At 34.7% G+C, this 18,618-nt stretch overlaps 2 long non-coding RNA genes across 2 annotated transcripts; one reads left to right on the forward strand and one right to left on the reverse strand.

Moving 5' to 3' along the window:
- Positions 1–107: 107 nt before the first annotated feature.
- On the forward strand, positions 108–3,070 carry LOC127944927 (uncharacterized). Its single transcript, XR_008150478.1, has 3 exons — positions 108–744; positions 1,427–1,521; positions 2,451–3,070. It is a non-coding gene; the product is annotated as an uncharacterized LOC127944927 (long non-coding RNA).
- Positions 3,071–4,777: 1,707 nt separating this feature from the next.
- Positions 4,778–14,281, reverse strand: LOC127944928 (uncharacterized). Its single transcript, XR_008150479.1, has 7 exons — positions 13,847–14,281; positions 8,214–8,301; positions 7,440–7,542; positions 6,412–6,539; positions 6,190–6,270; positions 5,517–5,644; positions 4,778–5,396 (listed from the first exon to the last, which is right to left on the reverse strand). It is a non-coding gene; the product is annotated as an uncharacterized LOC127944928 (long non-coding RNA).
- Positions 14,282–18,618: the final 4,337 nt, after the last annotated feature.

An 18,618-nucleotide genomic window follows, 5' to 3' on the forward strand; every position in this document is an offset into this window, starting at 1 on the left:
ATCCTGAAAGAATATCACAGTTTCAGCAGCACAACCCTGATAATAAATCATCATATTATAATGATTTCTGAAGATCATGTGACACCGAAGACTGGAGTAATGATGCTGAAAATCTGTTGCAACACAGTCTCACTCTCTACTCGTCAAATGTCTGACGCATGGTCAAGTGATCTGGCGTCACTTTTTTGACGCACTGGGTATACCTTTGGCGTTATTTTTCAACGTGCAGGTTAGTCCGATAGACTTCTATAGAACTCAGTAGCGTTTATATTTGACGTCTTGGTTCAGCACACCGCAACTACACTGAATAAATAAAAATAAATAATAGGCTACAAAAAAAAAAAATATATATATATATATATATATGACAGAGATCGTTTTTATCTGGCCCTCCAACTTGTTTTTGAGGTTTAAATATTCTCGCAATCTGATATTAAAGTGATCTCTGTGCCAAAGCTTAGCGCGTTCATCAGTGGTGAGTTTAACAACACTCAACTGCAGGTAAAACAGCACTCAGCGGTGAGTTTGACCAAAGCAACACTCAACTGCAGGGAAAACGGCATAAAAAGGTGAGTTTAACAACGCTCCAAGGCGCGTGCAAGTAAGCAGTTTAACCGTTTTCTTACACACCATTCTCGCTTATCGCTTATTCATAGTTCATCATCTCTATGAAATCACGTTCAAGAAGTCTCATTCAGCACACATCGCGATACTTGCCATCAGTTTCCATGTGCCACAGGGTCGGTGAGTAGATATAATTACGCTCTTTTAATGCCTGTTATAAAATGTATTCTGTCTTTATTAATCAGATTAGCGCCATATTGTTTACTCGCTGTATTATATCAGTCATCCGAGGCTGTCTTTGAGTTTCATTGCGTTTAACTAAGTGAACACACCTGCTAACTAGTGTGATTAAACCCTGTCGGTCACGTGACGTGCCATAGACTTTCAATATATTCATTTCATGTCAAAGATGTAAATTTGTAGTAAAATCATGGTAACCACGGCATGTACAATAGCAACAAATTAAATTTGAAGTTAAAACCCAGGAACGGGACATTTACCATGTTTTTACCTCAGTAACTGTAGTTCTACTATGGTATATTAATAATCAATACAACAATAAAATAATCATCAAACTAACTTTGGTTGTACAACTGTAATTGTCGTTTTTGATGTGCTTTTATATTACAGATATCACACATTTACTGTACCATGCTTTTGAACATTTTTATGTAAATCCAAAAAAAGTAAATGAATGAAAGGACACATTTTTCCCTTCCTGCAGTTCATTCATATCAGTTTATATTTTAAATATTTTGCTCACAAAACATTATTAAAATTCTGTTTATAATTCTATTTTATTCTACCCCTCCCCCTTTCTTATTTTTATTATTATGTATTTTTTTTTTTTTTTGTTGAAAAGATGTAAAGGAAGCAGTCATCCCTGTGGTGTTTGTGGAGAGGTTTTCCTTCAGAAATGGAGAAGACTGAAAGCTGCGGAGGCAGACATTTGCAGCAGTAAGTCTGTGTTGGTTTTACCTTTTTATCAAACTGCTGTTATAAATTGCACAGCATTTGTTGTTTCTTAAACTTTTGCACTGTCCAAATACCCACACTTGCCATCTTTGCACTTGGCCAATCGATTATTTATTTGACGTATTTCCTATGTTTAGGCCAAGTGTTCGAGTGAGCATGGTGACCACAAGTGTGTGTCGAACTTTTCATGACCTGATGACAGTGGTTCCCGTTCCTGATCCTGGAGAATCCAGCACTGCACGGTTTTGGCGTCTCTCTTATCTCACAAACACACTTTTGAGGTCTTGGAGTCTTCACTGATGAGCTGATGAGTTGAATCAGGTGTGTTTGATCAGGGAGACATCTCAAATGTGCAGTGTTGGGCTTCTCCAGGACCAGGATTGGGAGCCACTGCCTTACGGGACACACTTAAGTGTTTACAGAGATTTTTTTTTTTTTTTTTTTGATTATTATTCAACTTTGCATTTTAAAATAAATTCTAATTCTCTTTTCATTAGTCCCTATTACAGAGGACAATTAAATTTTTGGGGCTTCTAATTAAGTGAAAAAAAAGCAGTTGCAAATGATGTACAAAATAAATATACTTTTCTGTACACCAAGAAAACATGCAACACTTTGTTTTACTTCCAAATTATTCTCAGTATCTAATTATTATTATTATTATTATTATTAATAATAATATTTCACATACATTGGAAAGGTTTCCGTGAGCAGATCAATTACACTACTGATAACATTCCTTTAAGCATGTAATATATTTTTTTATAATTCATATGAATATAGCTTGCTATTATTGACTAGCTTTTAATAATAGATGCATTTAATATATAATTATACAGCATCTTTACAGAGGCTGGTTTTATGGTCTAAAAGTAGCATGTAATAATATTTCCTTCCTTTCTGTCTTTCAGGATTGTTCGCAGATAATGATGTTCTTCTCGATCATGCACAAGGACTCACCTCTTTAACTCTTTATCTTCCCAACACACACAGAAATGCTCCCTTTATCAGTGTTTAGACTTTGCAGTGCAGTTTTGTTTTAGTTCTAAGCTTATAATGAATACATTGTGACCTTCCAGCAACCCATATATTGTATACAGAACCAGTGATCAAAACAATGGTTGAAAATAGTATTTTTATATTGATAAAGCATTGTGTTCTCTTTTTCAAGCTTCATACAGTAAACTTTACTTCTGGTGCTTTTATCATAAAAAAACAAACATCAGTTCTCATCAGGAGTTTTCGTAAAGGACGTATTCATGCACAGCCATCCCCTAGTTCCAGTCATGAAGTGAATGATGTTATTGTCAGTTTTATTTCTGCAATTTTATGTAGCAGGTGTTTGTTTTCCTGAACGTTATCTTTCTTCCATTGTTCGGACAATCAGTGTTTATTTGATGCTGTGCTGATGGAGGTTTATAGATGATATTGCACACTTGACATGCATGTCTTCATGGTCTTTATTTTCTGAGTTTGAAACAGTGTGTTGTATCACTTTTTGGTCAAATAAATTCTTCAGTGTTCTCTGAAAGACTATCTGTATTTTTCTAAAAATTTAGAATTTTTATTCTTCATAGTGGCAAAAACAACTTATTGACAGAGGATGCAGTGCAGTTATATGGGCAATTTGTCTTTGAATCAGTTTTTTTAACTCTGTTTTTATTGCTAGAGTTCAATTGGTAAAGAATGGCAAATCACAGAAAAACTAAAGTGAATAATTTTTATAGATTTAAAACAAAACAACATGCAATTTAAATGTTACAAGCTAATCATTTGATTAGAAAATGCACCTGTCTTTGAAAAAAAAAAAAAAGATTTAATGAGAGGAATCGGTTCGATAGAACTGCGAATGCTGGCCATGTGCTCATCAATATTGCCCAATTTTTGTCAAGCTGAAAACAATAATTAGCGCATTTGCATTATTGTTGGAGGAAGGTGTAGACGTTAATAAAACACAATCTAATAGGTAGCAAATGTTATTGATTGTTAACCAATCTATCCCTTCAGCCGAAAAACGAAAGTCATCGGTCATAAATGGATAAGGAAGCGTGACGCCGCTGCTCAGCTTTGATATCATTGGCTGTCAATGTCCCTTGTCATCGCAGGGTTGTCTGTGGTTGGACTATCCTTTAACCCATACTAAACAGCGCATCGTGTTACAGAAGAACGTTTTGCTACTATTATCACATTAGTAATATATTAAGTCAACAATTAAGGGTTGCTATGTTGAGGAAAATTACCTCTTTAGCGAGATCCTAACCCTAACCCTAATCATAACTTTGATGAACTACAAAAAAACAGCCCCTAGTTTCGCCTTTCCATATATAGAACGACGGAGGCTTGTGGGTAATGTAGTTTAAATCGTTTTATTGACGAAATGAAATAAATAATATATTTAATGGAAAACTGGATATATGAATAGTTTCATTGTGTAAACCTCTATGATATAATTGAAAGACAGAGTGAAATTTGGTATTTTAGAGGGAGCAATATTTAAAATGGCTTTATGAAACATTTCCATTTATTTCTGAAAACTGTGCCCGACATTATTTTATCAGCATAGCATAAGTAAAAATTCTTCTGGTTTTCTCTTTGATTCATTAATTGGACTCTGATTTACAGCCATTTCAAATGTACAGTTTTTGGCTCTTCCGGGGGGTGCTACTGGGCCCCTTGGGGTAGAAGGGCAGTAAAACCTACATGTATGTATTCTCCTCATAATGGACAACAAACTGAGCTGAGTCACATTTATATCTGACAGTTTTCATAGACTAACCTTTTCTTATTCTTATGTCATGAGCAGTAAAGCTTTTGACAGGACATGGTGAGGCCATCTGATGAAACATGGCAAAATTAGAAAGAAATGATTTAATAATAAAAATTATAGATTATTTATTTTATTTTTGAAGTTAACAGTAATAAATATAATGGATGAACCTGCAACAACATGCCATTATCTATTCCCCACTGTTAAGCAGTAATCAAGGACAATTTATACACATTGTGATACTTCACTTTTCCACAAGGAATAATTCATGGAGTACTCAGAATACTATATATATTAACTAATTAGCAACAATCAGTGTAAAAATGTCCTCCTCATCCCCTTATCTGGGTCCTCAGATGCTGAACATCAGTAATGTGCGTGCTCTTGGATTTAATGCAGTACAAGATCCATGTTGATCATTCCTGCTACATTCTCTGTTATCCCTCAAGTGTTTGTAACTATAAAGTAAATGGCTTTTCAAAATAATTCATCTAGTAAATCCCTTTATATAGATATATAGGCATATTTGTGATTAAATATATACAATAATAACTTTCTGGTGTATTGTTGTTCCAGATGTCATTAATGTTTAAGCAAAAAATAATCCTGGTAATTAATATGTAGTTTTTCAAGTGTAGAATAAACCCATAGTAGCCTACAGTATCTAGTAAAATTATGAATTTACCAAGAATTTTCAACACACAATATTCACCATATTAATTTTATTGAAGCATAGACTATGAAGTTGATAAAGTAGCTTCAAGACAAACACAATTCAAGGAAAATAATAAAGGATCAAAAATTCATTAATATCATAAATTAATCAGTTCACACAGATGAGTGATGAAATGTCCTTAAAAGTAAAAAGAATCCATTCAGTCAACTGTCAACAATCAGATCATGTGATACTTATGAGACATGTGATACTGTTCCAGAAAATAATGATTCCCATCATCACATCTAAACTGGTTTCATCTCCCCATCGTGTTCTTCTTCTCTCGTGTCTGGAAACTGTTTGTGGTTGATATCCAGCACTGATGTGGTGTAGCTTCTCTCAGCCAGAGGATCTCTCAGTCCTAAGATCCCAGACCTGGTCAAAGTGAAACAAACAATCCAGATGAAGTTGTTTAATGGACAGAGAGCTCAGCTTATGTTCTGTGTGATTTTAGCAGTGTGAGCAACTATTACCCTTGTAGTACTGTACACTTACCATTCTTCAAGCTGTTTTAAGACCTTTAGAGAAGGTTTTTCTCTGAAGACAATTTACCACATCCTCTTCTTTCAGTCCTTTCAAGAGCATCACTTGGTCAAAACCCCCCATTTGGCTGATGAGATCATCTGTACAAATTAAAATACTGCAATAAAAATTTCATTCTGCAAGAATTAAGGCAAAGGACTTGCTCATGAGACACCCCTTAGCATGTGACAGAATTTTTTGCCTCTATAATTAATCTATTGTTGCAGTAAATGTGTCTTTTTTCCCTCTCTAATTTATCTTCAAAGTTCCTGACTTCTCTCACAAATGTGTTTTAGTGTAAGGCCTGGCTTCAAACCAATCAACTATCAATCCACAATTTATAATACAACATTTATGAAACAATGAAATAATGTAAACCACTTACATAAAACTTGTATTCTTTTATTTAAGACAAACAGTTGGTGTTTTTTTTTTTTGTTTTTTTACTTAAAGTTTAAAAATATTCCAGTCACACTTTGCCTACATGATTTAATTGTAATAGCTGTATATAATTTTTTTTTTTATTAAGAATAAAAACATAGAAAGAATAAATTACGGCTGAGATGAACAGTCCTGTGAGATAAAATCATAAAGTGCTGTAACACATAACACAGCATTGCACAGCATTGCTTCAACACACACATACCAGAGGACTTCTGTCTTTGTTTGGGCTCAAGATGGCCGTCTTCATTCCTCATGAGCAAATCATTTCCTTGGTCTTCCTTCTCTTCGGAAAAACAAGATAATCTTACTCTGTGTGCAATTAACATTGCTCATTAAACATATAATTAAGTTAATTTAAAATAAGATTCAGACAAGAGCATTTGATGAGTAAATGTTGATTCAAAAATATTTTAAACAAATGTACCTGGGAAGAGCTGATCATGGCAAGATTCGCTGAGACTCAGTAACAGCTCTTTTAGTTTTTAGGAAGGTTTGTGAGGGTTGGCTCTTAAAAGAGCTGTTGAGCTTGAACAGCATTATCTGCAAACAATCCTGTAAGACAGAAAGAAAGAAAAATATTACTACATTACATGCATCTTATACATTACTGTGCGTATGTGTGTGTGTAATTATACAGCTATATTCATATATATATAAAAAAAAAATATTACAAGCTAACAGGACTGTTATCAGTAGTGCGCAAGTCTTAATAATGCCAAAGCGCAGTGCCCTTAATGAACACTAAACCCACATTATCTCCAATACCGCTCCGGAGCTCTATACCAGGCTTAGTGTATCCCATCATGCATCAATTTTTGGAATAAATTGTGAGACCTTTTGTCGAGATCTCACAAGGGGTCACGGAAACCTTTACAATGTATGTAAAATATTAATAATAATAATAATAATAATAATAATAATAATAATAATAATAATAATAATTAGATATTGAAAATAATTTTTCAATTAATTTATTTTAAAATGCAAAGTTGAATGATCAAACTAAAAATCTCTGTAAACACTTAAGTGTGTCCCATAAGGCAGTGGCTCCCAATCCTGGTCCTGGAGAAGCCCAACACTGCACATTTGAGATGTCTCCCTGATCAAACACACCTGATTCAACTCATCAGCTCATCAGTGAAGACTCCAAGACCTCAAAAGTGTGTTTGTGAGATAAGAGAGACGCCAAAACCGTGCAGTGCTGGGGTTCTCCAGGATCAGGAACGGGAACCACTGTCATCAGGTCATGAAAAGTTCGACACACACTTGTGGTCACCATGCTCACTCGAACACTAGGCCAAATACAGGAAAGACTTCAAATAAGTAATCAAGTGGTCAAGTGCAAAGATGGTAAGTGTGGGTATTTGGACAGTGCAAAAGTTTAAGAAACAACAAATGCTGTGCAATTTATAACAGCAGTTTGATAAAAAGGTAAAACCAACACAGACTTACTGCTGCAAATGTCTGCCTCCGCAGCTTTCAGTCTTCTCCATTTCTGAAGGAAAACCTCTCCACAAACACCACAGGGATGACTGCTTCCTTTACATCTTTTCAGCTAAAAAAAAAATACATAATAATAAAAATAAGAAAGGGGGAGGGGTAGAATAAAATAGAATTATAAACATAATTTTAATAATGTTTTGTGAGCAAAATATTTAAAATATAAACTGATATGAATGAACTGCAGGAAGGGAAAAATGTTTCCTTTTATTTATTTACTTTTTTTGGATTTACATAAAAAGGTATCAAAAGCATGATACAGTAAATGTGTGATATCTGTAATATAAAAGCACATCAAAAACGACCATTACAGTTGTACAACCAAAGTTAGTTTGATGATTATTTTATTGTTGTATTGATTATTAATATACCATAGTAGAACTACAGTTACTGAGGTAAAAACATGGTAAATGTCCCGTTCCTGAGTTTTAACTTCAAACTTAATTTGTTGCTATTGTACATGCCGTGGTTACCATGATTTTACTACAAATGTACATCTTTGACATGAAATGAATATATTGAAAGTCTATGGCACGTCACGTGACCGACAGGGTTTAATCACACTAGTTAGCAGGTGTGTTCATTTAGTTAAACGCAATGAAACTCAAAGACAGCCTCGGATGACTGATATAATACAGCGAGTAAACAATATGGCGCTAATCTGATTAATAAAGACAGAATAAATTTTATAACAGGCATTAAAAGAGCGTAATTATATCTACTCACCGACCCTGTGGCACATGGAAACTGATGGCAAGTATCGCGATGTGTGCTGAATGAGACTTCTTGAACGTGATTTCATAGAGATGATGAACTATGAATAAGCGATAAGCGAGAATGGTGTGTAAGAAAAGGAGGTTCTGCCAAGATGGCGCTCTGACCATACACGCTTTAAAGAGCTCCGCAAACTCAAACGAATAGCTTGATTTGTAGTGCGGTAAGAAAAAATATTAATCTTTCTTTTGAAGCATAAAAGGCTTCCATTACGACTATAATGATTGAAAATGGGAAAATCTGAAAAAAGAAAAAACAAGAACGTGTGTCAAGCCAATGCCAATTCTGCTAAAGCTGCGTCGACAAAACAGCAAGTTTCGAACAAACTTTTGAGTGACAATCTGCATGATTACCTCGAGTCAGAAATGGATTGTGCAGATATTATGCCTCCTGAGGTAGTTATCCCTCCTCTCCCCGAAACGCCATGTAAGTCTCCTGTTATTAAACAGCGAAAGATAGAGAGCATCGATGCTGCTAATATCCTTTCACAACTCAAAGATCTCTCGATTCTAATTAACAATCGATCTGATGGCCTGGAACGTATGGTGGCGGAAAATGCTCGAGCGATCGCGAGTATGAAAGAGACTGTTAACGAAAACACCAAACAGATAGCCGACGTAAAGACAGCTGTTGAGTTTGTATGTGCCGAAGTTAATGATGTCAAAAGCCAGCTCGGTCTGATGGAGACAAAAGTGAAGAAAGTCGAGGCGAAATCATCTGAGCATGAACAACGTTTATCCCATCTCGAAGGATACACACGGCGTTGGAATCTGAGAATCTACGGGATCCCTGAAAAGGAGAGGGAGGATGTTCGGGAGAGGGTTATCCAGGTCTGTCAGCAGCTCTTACCAGAAGCAAAGGATAAACTTCCTTATACCGTTGACACTGTACATCGACTTGGGCGTAAGCAAACGAGCAGCGACAAACCTAGAGGGATCATCTTTCAGTTTACCTCGCGCTTTTACCGTGATGCCATTTGGCGGGCAGCGAAAGACTCTCCTTTTCTCAGGAATAACAACTTAAAGTTGTCTGAGGATCTTTCCCCAACAGATAGAGAAAAGAGGAACAAACTGTGGCCTCTTGTGGACAAAGCACGTCGGGACAACAAGCGGGCATACTTTGTTGGAGGAAGAGCATTTGTGGATGGCACTGAAATTTTTCCACCAACCTGAGTGTCCCCTCTGATTGCTTATTTGCGTCACTCTTTCGAGATGCACTTTTGCCGATTCTGGAGTTCTAGGTTAATAAGCTGGAGTGCATTTCCACGTGAATGTTCTCAAGTTAAATACTTGATAATAATGTTTAACGTTGCACTTTATTAAAGTGGCACTGAGTTTAGCTTAATAGAAAACCAGGCGCTTGAATGCTATTTGTTTATTTGATACACGTTTGTTATGGGTTCTTACCGTCTTAAAGATAATACTCTTTACACGTATTTGGCAGGCTACTGCACTACATCAGTATATAGTTTTTACTGTTGTTTGCTGTGCTCGTTTTTATGCACATTTCTTTAGTCCGATCTCAACGAGTTATTTGTATTAGCTTATTATTTTAATTTTTTTATTTCCTTTTTTCCTTTATGGTTCTTTCTATTCACTCACTTAATGTTAGAGGGCTAAGAGATTCTACTAAACGTAAAGCTATATTTCTATACCTTAAACAGTTTAATTCAGATTTTTATTTTTTACAAGAATGTCATTCAGTCAAAGATGACTTTAAATTTTGGAGATCACAATGGGGATTGGACCTGTGGATGTCCCATGGAACATCAAGTTCAGCTGGGGTCTGTATCTTACTCCATCGCTATAAGGGGAAAATTCTGTTTTCTGACTGTGATCCAGGTGGTCGGTATATTTGCCTCCTACTTGAAGTCTCAGACATAATGTTTATTATTACCAATCTTTATGGACCTAATCAACAAAAAGAAAATGAAGATTTCCTTTATAGAATGGAAGAACGTATACTTTCATTGTTAAATAATTACCCCAACTCTTATTTGGTTTTTGGAGGAGACTTTAATGTGGTTCTGGATAATAATATTGATAGATGGCCCCCAAGATCTAATAATTCTAATTCCTACTTAAAGATGTTCATGCAAAGATTTTCTTTGGTTGATAGCTGGAGGGAAACTCATCCATCTTTAAAAGTATTCACATGGAATAATACATCTTTTTCGTGCCAATCTCGCATTGATCTATGGCTTGCTTCTAAAGAGCTGAATAATATTTCAACTGATATTATTCCTTCACCTTTATCTGACCATAAAAGCATTTCTATTCGCATCCCCATTTCATCTAATGTTAATTCATATAGTACTCCCTCTTATTGGAAGCTCAATAACTCAATTCTTACCTATAATGAAGTTAGAATTAAAATTGATGACATTATTACAAATTTTTGGAACAAAGCAAATGAAGAAGATAACTACTGCAGTAATTGGGAGTTAGCTAAATATGAAATTGGTAAATATTTTCGAAAATTCAGTAGTGACTTGGCTAAAAAGAGGAAGTCTAATGAGAGTAGTGTTATCTGTAAAATTGCTAGTCTTTTGGCCAAAAATGTGGAAGATATGACTGATTTTGATAAAGCTGAACTTGCCGAACAGCAACAACAATTAGATAAAATATACAAATATAAAGCTGAAGGAGCTTACGTCCGATCACGCAGAAAGTGGCTAGAGGAAGGCGAGCAAAGCTCTGCTTATTTTTTTCGTTTAGAAAAACAACAAGCTAAAACAAATACAATAAGGAAACTCATGATTGATGGAGTTTTAAATGAAGATCAAAAAGTAATTGGAAAATTCTGTTCTAAATTTTACACGGATTTATATACATCTAAATTTTGCCGTCAAGATGCAACTGATTTCTTCGAGTCTCTTCAGAATATACAACAATTAAATATGGTAGATAAAGATTTTTGTGATGCTCCTATTACCACAAATGAGATTGCAGAAGCAATTAATTCATTAAAAAATGGAAAATCTCCTGGCACTGATGGGCTCACCTCAGAATTCTATAAATTATTTAGTAAAAAAATAACACCATTTCTATTACAGGTTTTTAGAGAAAGCATAGAGAAAACATTTCTTCCTCCAACCCTATGTCAAGGAATAATAACTCTAATTCCAAAGCCAAATAAAGATCCCCTTTTTATTGATAATTGGCGCCCAATTACTTTATTAAATAACGACTACAAAATAATAGCTCTAGTTCTGGCCAAAAGATTAAAATGTGTCCTAAATTCTATTATTGATGAAACACAGTCAGGATTTCTGCCAAACAGACATATTTCAAACAACATACGCTTAATTTTAGATCTACTGGACTATTCATATTTAGTCCCAAAAGAAAGCTTTATTTTATTTTTAGACTACTACAAAGCATTTGACACATTAGAGCATGGATTTTTGTTTCAAGCACTAAATAGAATTGGTTTCGGTGACTCCTTCTGTAATATGGTCAAAATGCTGTATATGAACAGTAGCAGCTCCATTAAGTTAAGTAACAGTACCTCTCCCAGGTTCTTCTTGAACCGTGGAGTTAGACAAGGATGTCCAGTATCTCCTTATCTTTTTTTAATTGCTACACAATTTCTTAGTTCCCACATCAAAGCAAGCCATCTAAAAGGCATCAGTATTGGCAATACAGAGTTAATTATTAATCAATTAGCGGATGATACTGTTCTGTTCTTAGAAGACTCTAAGCAAATACCTGCAGCCTTATGTACTCTTCATCTCTTCTCCAAAGCCTCTGGCCTACGTCTCAATATTAATAAATGTGAATTACTTCCGTTAAAAGACAGTATGATCTCTTCAATTGATGGTATTGCAATTAAAAACTGTGTTACATACTTGGGTATAAAAATAACCAAAGATCATTCTAGATGTTCTGCTAATTTGGACCCAATTGTTCTAAATACAATGAAACGATTTAACTGCTGGCTGCAGAGAGACCTTTCTTTGAAAGGCAGAGGATTGCTTGTCAAAGCGGAGGGTCTATCTCGCCTTTCTTATGCTGCTCAGTCACTGTTCATTGATAAGAACACTTGTAAACTTATCGATGGAATCTTAGTTAAATTTTTATGGAAAAATAAACCACACTATTTGAAAAAGTCAGTGATACTAAATACTCAACAAAAGGGTGGCTTAAACTTCATTGATTTTAGTTCACTAAATAACATAATAAAAATAAATTGGCTTAATCGATTCCTTAAAAATCCCACCTCCATTTGGAATGTTTTCCCTCAGCATGCTTTCTCACAACTTGGTGGTGCAAAATTTGCTTTAATGTGTAATTATGATATTCATAAACTCCCTGTCAAGCTATCTAACTTTCACCAACAAGTCCTTCTGGCGTGGAATCTCATCTACAAACATAACTTTTCTCCTCACCGATGTTATATATGGAACAATAGGTATATTTTGTTTAAGAATAAATCTTTGTTCTATAATAACTGGTTCAATAATGGAATATATCATATTAGACAGCTCTTTAATAACGAAGGTCTGCTTTTTAGGTATGCAGAGTTTCTTTCAGAATATAATATACCGGTAACTCCCAAAGAATTTGCCACAGTAATGGATGCTATTCCTTCTGGGTTACTCATGCTTTTTAAAAACAATACTCTCTCTTTGGGTTCATTGTCTTATCCTGAGCTTGTAAATACACCGATTGGCAAAATGTGTTTCACTGAAAAAAAAGGAAGAAATTATAAAGTAAGAGTTTTATTCCTTGAAAACATTATCTCTGCCCCTCCCGCAATCTCATATTGGAATAGGCTTTTTGATAATTTAAACTGGAAAAATATATGGTCCATACAGCATAAATTTTTCCTGACAAATAAAGTAAAAGAAATATCTTTTAAATTAGTTCATAATATTTACCCAGTCAAAAATTTCCTTCAGAAAAAATTCAGATCTGATTTTGAAACTAATTGCTCTTTCTGTCAGAATGACACTGAAACTCTTCTTCACTTGTTTTGGTCGTGCAGTTACACTCAGAAACTTTGGAAAGATGTTAGTTGGTTTATCTCAAGAAATATCTTACAAAATGTTTGTATGAATCCCCAAATTGTTATATTTGGATTTTTTGAAACTGATTCTAATGCCTGCTTTATAATAAATCTAATTATTTTCCTGTGCAGATTTTATATTCATAAATGTAAATTCTCAAACTGTAAACCAATTCATTTGGTATTTTTGCATGAGATAAAACATTATTTAAATACAATCTCATCATCTCTTAACCAAAAAGCGATCAGAACTTGTAAAATATGCACGACTTATGGACTCTTTGCCTTGTTAAATGTTTAGATTTTCTTTCATGTGAGTAATGCCCTCTTTCTGTATCCTTCTTTGTTTTTGGTAATGTTATTTATTTATTTAATTTAAACACTTTTTTTTTTTTTTTTTTTTTTTTTGTATTATGTTGTTGTAATGTTCTCTGTCTCTATTTTTTGTTATTTGAAAATTATTGTTTTGTTCTAACTGTTTTAATAAAAAAAAAAAAAAAAAAAAAAAAAAATGGTGTGTAAGAAAACGGTTAAACTGCTTACTTGCACGCGCCTTGGAGCGTTGTTAAACTCACCTTTTATGTCGTTTTCCCTGCAGTTGAGCGTTGCTTTGGTCAAACTCACCGCTGAGTGCTGTTTTACCTGCAGTTGAGTGTTGTTAAACTCACCACTGATGAACGCGCTAAGCTTTGGCACAGAGATCACTTTGATATCAGATTGCGAGAATATTTAAACCCTTAAAAACAAGTTGGAGGGCCAGATAAAAACGATCTCTGTCATATATAATTTTTTTTGTAGCCTATTATTTATTTTTATTTATTCAGTGTAGTTGCGGTGTGCTGAACCAAGACGTCAAATTTAAACGCTGCTGAGTTCTATAGAAGTCTATCGGACTAACCTGCACGTTGAAAAATAACGCCAAAGGTATACCCAGTGCGTCAAAAAAGTGACGCCAGATCACTTGACCATGCGTCAGACATTTGACGAGTAGAGAGTGAGACTGTGTTGGAAAATCACAGAAATAAAAAAGATTTTAATGTGTATTAAAATAGAGTGTGTGTGTGTGTGTGGCACTTACACACTAATCCCCACAATAATAAAGATGTTAAATACTCACCTTAAGAGGAAACAATGTTGCATCATAATGAAAGGTTGTGTGACGTACACTTTTCTGTAAACTGAGCCAAACATTTTTTCACTGAGTAAGAATATTTACTGTATTGCGCAAGTTAGTTCATACTTAGATATACTTTTATATGCAATATTACCTTTTCTTTTCATCATCATCTTTAAGAGTTCATGATAATTTCTATTCAACTTTATTCCTCAGTTGATAAATCCATCCACAATTAATAAAACACAACACATGCAACTGAGGTACAAGAAGGCTTTACTTTCAAAAGTCATTGAAATCATTTAAAAATCAAATCGACAAGTAAAAAAAAAAGCCTCAGGTCCAAATATTCATTTATCACCAATGAACTGTTTGACAAAAACTTCCTGCTCCGATGTCCAGATCTCAATTTAAAAAAATCACAAACAGGCTCCGAAGTGCCGATCTGAATCAACCGAGTCGCGTACAGGCTCCGAAGTGCCGATCTGAATCAACCGAGTCGCGAACATGCTCCGAAGTGCCGATCTGAATCAACCGAGTCGCGAACAGGCTCCGAAGTGCCGATCTGAATCAACCGAGTCGCGAATAGGCTCCGAAGTGCCGATCTGAATCAACCGAGACGCGAACATGCTCCGAAGTGCCTATCTGAATCAACCGAGTCGCGTACAGGCTTCGAAGTGCCGATCTGAATCAACCGAGTCGCGAACAGGCTTCGAAGTGCCGATCTGAATCGAACAGGCTCCGAAGTGCCGATCTGAATCAACCGAGTCGCGAACATGCTCCGAAGTGCCGATCTGAATCAACCGAGTCGCGAACATGCTCCGAAGTGCCGATCTGAATCAACCGAGTCGCGAACATGCTCCGAAGTGCCGATCTGAATCAACAGAGTCGCTAACACGCTCCGAAGTGCCGATCTGAATCAAAACAATCAACAATACATCCTTAAAGAGTTCTATTTTTTTAGAAAGAAAGAATAAATTGTACTGATCACAAACTGATAACTGAAGTGTTTATTGTTAGAAAGACTTCTTTTTTAAATAAATTCTCTTCTTTTTAACTTTTCATTCATCAAAGAATCCTGAAAGAATATCACAGTTTCAGCAGCACAACCCTGATAATAAATCATCATATTAGAATGATTTCTGAAGATCATGTGACACCGAAGACTGGAGTAATGATGCTGAAAATCACAGAAATAAAAAAGATTTTAATGTATATTAAAATAGAAAAATGTTGTTTTACTTCATAATAATATTTCACTTTTTTTCAGTGTACTTTGATCAAATAAATGCAGTTGTGATGAGTAAACTCCTTAAAAAAAAATAATAATAATCAGTTTTTCATCAAAATAAATCATTCTGATCCCAAACTCTGAATGGTGTGTGTATGTGTGTGTGTGTGTGTGTGTGTGTGTGTGTTTGTGTGTGTGTGGCACTTACACACTAATCCCCACAATAATAAAGATGTTAAATACTCACCTTAAGAGGAAACAATGTTGCATCATAATGAAAGGTTGTGTGACGTACACTTTTCTGTAAACTGAGCCATACATTTTTTCACTGAGTAAGAATATTTACTGTATTGCGCAAGTTAGTTCATACTTAGATATACTTTTATATGCAATATTACCTTTTCTTTTCATCATCATCTTTAAGAGTTCATGATAATTTCTATTCAACTTTATTCCTCAGTTGATAAATCCATCCACAATTAATAAAACATAACACATGCAACTGACGTACAAGAAGGCTTTACTTTCAAAAGTCATTGAAATCATTTAAAAATCAAATCGACAAGTAAAAAAAAAAGCCTCAGGTCCAAATATTCATTTATCACCAATGAACTGTTTGACAAAAAAATCCTGCTCCGATGTCCAGATCTCAATTTTAAAAAATCACAAACAGGCTCCGAAGTGCCGATCTGAATCAACCGAGTCGCGTACAGGCTCCGAAGTGCCGATCAGAATCAACCGAGTCGCGAACAGGCACCGAAGTGCCGATCTGAATCAACCGAGTCACGAACATGCTCCGAAGTGCCGATCTGAATCAACAGAGTCGCGAACAGGCTCCGAAGTGCTGAAAACTTCGACTAACGAATGTAAAAAATAAATACATTTTAATATAGTAAAAATAATTAAGATTGATCTTCCCCTATATTATATTAACAGCTTAACTTTTAACGAGCAATGCACCATAAGATCACCTTTACACTATATAAAACACTATATTTCAGCCTATATTAATAACCTCCATGTAAAAAAACATAGAATACTGTTCTTACCAAATTCATTCAACACGTTATTAAATCATAATTAGTTTTTAAACACTGACAGGAACTTTCAGATCTGATTCCAAAGTTACTGCGTTTATAAAACAACTTTATGAAAGACTTAGATCACGTATCTAAAAATAAATCGCTATTGTAAAAGAGAAATAATAAGAGGAGTGAAGTTTCCTACTGTTCTGCTGCGTTTGGTCCTCATGAGCGTCTGACGCTCGGCGGCGCGTCTCCGCCCCTCACACGCGCGTTAACAGCGCTAAATCAATCATCTGTACTAATTATTATACATATACTTCATTGTCAGCTTCAGGTACTTAATATATTATTGTTCAATGATCTGTTTGAAGGAAAAAAAAGTTGTATTTCAGTGTCTCTGCAGGGGATTATAGATCAACATCGCCACCTGCTGTCGACACACGGTTATTGGTAGTGATGCTACAGTCAAAAATCAGTAATAATACAAACTTATCCAAATAAAATATATAAAATAATGGATTCTATTTTAATATCCTTTAAAATATATTTTATTTCTGTGATAAAAAAAACACATAATAAATCATTCTGATCCCAAACTCTGACCAGTGTGTGTGTGTGTGTGTGTGTGTAGCACTTGCACACTAATGCTCACAATAATCAACATGTTAAATAATCATCTGAGGAGGAATATAATTTATATAGGGGGATATAACTTGATATGCAATATTACCTTTTCTTTTCATCATCATCTTTAGGAGTTCATGATCATTTCTGTTCAACTTTATTTCTCAGTTGACAAATCTGAATCAACAGAGTCGCGAACATGCTCCGAATTCCCGATCTGAATCAAAACAATCAACAATACATCCTAAAAGAGTTCTATTTTTTTTTTAGAAAGAAATAATACATTTTACTGACCACAAACTTTTGAACTCTAGTGTTTATTGTTAGAAAATACTTCAATTTTAAATAAATTATTTTCTTTTTAATTTTCCATTCATCAAAGAATCCTGAAAGAATATCACAGTTTCAGCAGCACAACCCTGATAATAAATCAACATATTAGAATGATTTCTGAAGATCATGTGACACTGAAGACTGGAGTAATGATGCTGAAAATCACAGAAATAAAATAGATTTTAATGTATATTAAAATAGAAAAATTTTGTTTTACTTCATAATAATATTTCACTTTTTCCCTGTACTTTTGATCAAATAAATGTAGTTTTGATGAGTAAACTCCTGTAAAAAATAAAAATAAATAATAATCAGTTTTTTCATCAAAATAAATAATTCTGATCGCAAACTCTGACCGGCGTGTGTGTGTGTGTGTGTGTGGCACTTACAAACTAATCCCCAAAATAATAAAGATGTTAAATACTCACCTGAAGAGGAAAAATGTTGCATCACAATGAAAGGATGTGTGACATACACTTTTCTGTAAACTGAGCCAAACATTTTTGTTTACTGAGAATATTTACTGTATTGCGCAAGTTAGTTCATACTTAGATATACTTTTATATGCAATATTACCTTTTCTTTTCATCATCATCTTTAAGAGTTCATGATAATTTCTATTCAACTTTATTCTTCAGTTGATAAATCCATCCACAATTAATAAAACACAACACATGCAACTGAGGTACAAGAAGGCTTTACTTTCAAAAGTCATTGAAACAATTTAAAAATCAAATCGACAAGTAAAAAAAAAGCCTCAGGTCTAAATATTAATTTATCAGCAATGAACTGTTTGACAAAAACTTCATGCTCCGATGTCCAGATCTGAATTAAAAAAAAAACACACAAACAGGCTCCGAAGTGCCGATCTGAATCAACCGAGTCGCGAACATGCTCTGAAGTGCCGATCTGAATCAACCGAGTCGCGTACAGGCTCCGAAGTCCCGATCTGAATCAACCGAGTCGCGTACAGGCTCCGAAGTGCCGATCTGAATCAACCGAGTCGCGAACAGGCTCCGA

This window comes from Carassius gibelio, chromosome A23 (genome assembly GCF_023724105.1).
Source record: "Carassius gibelio isolate Cgi1373 ecotype wild population from Czech Republic chromosome A23, carGib1.2-hapl.c, whole genome shotgun sequence".
Taxonomy (NCBI): Eukaryota; Metazoa; Chordata; class Actinopteri; order Cypriniformes; family Cyprinidae; genus Carassius; species Carassius gibelio.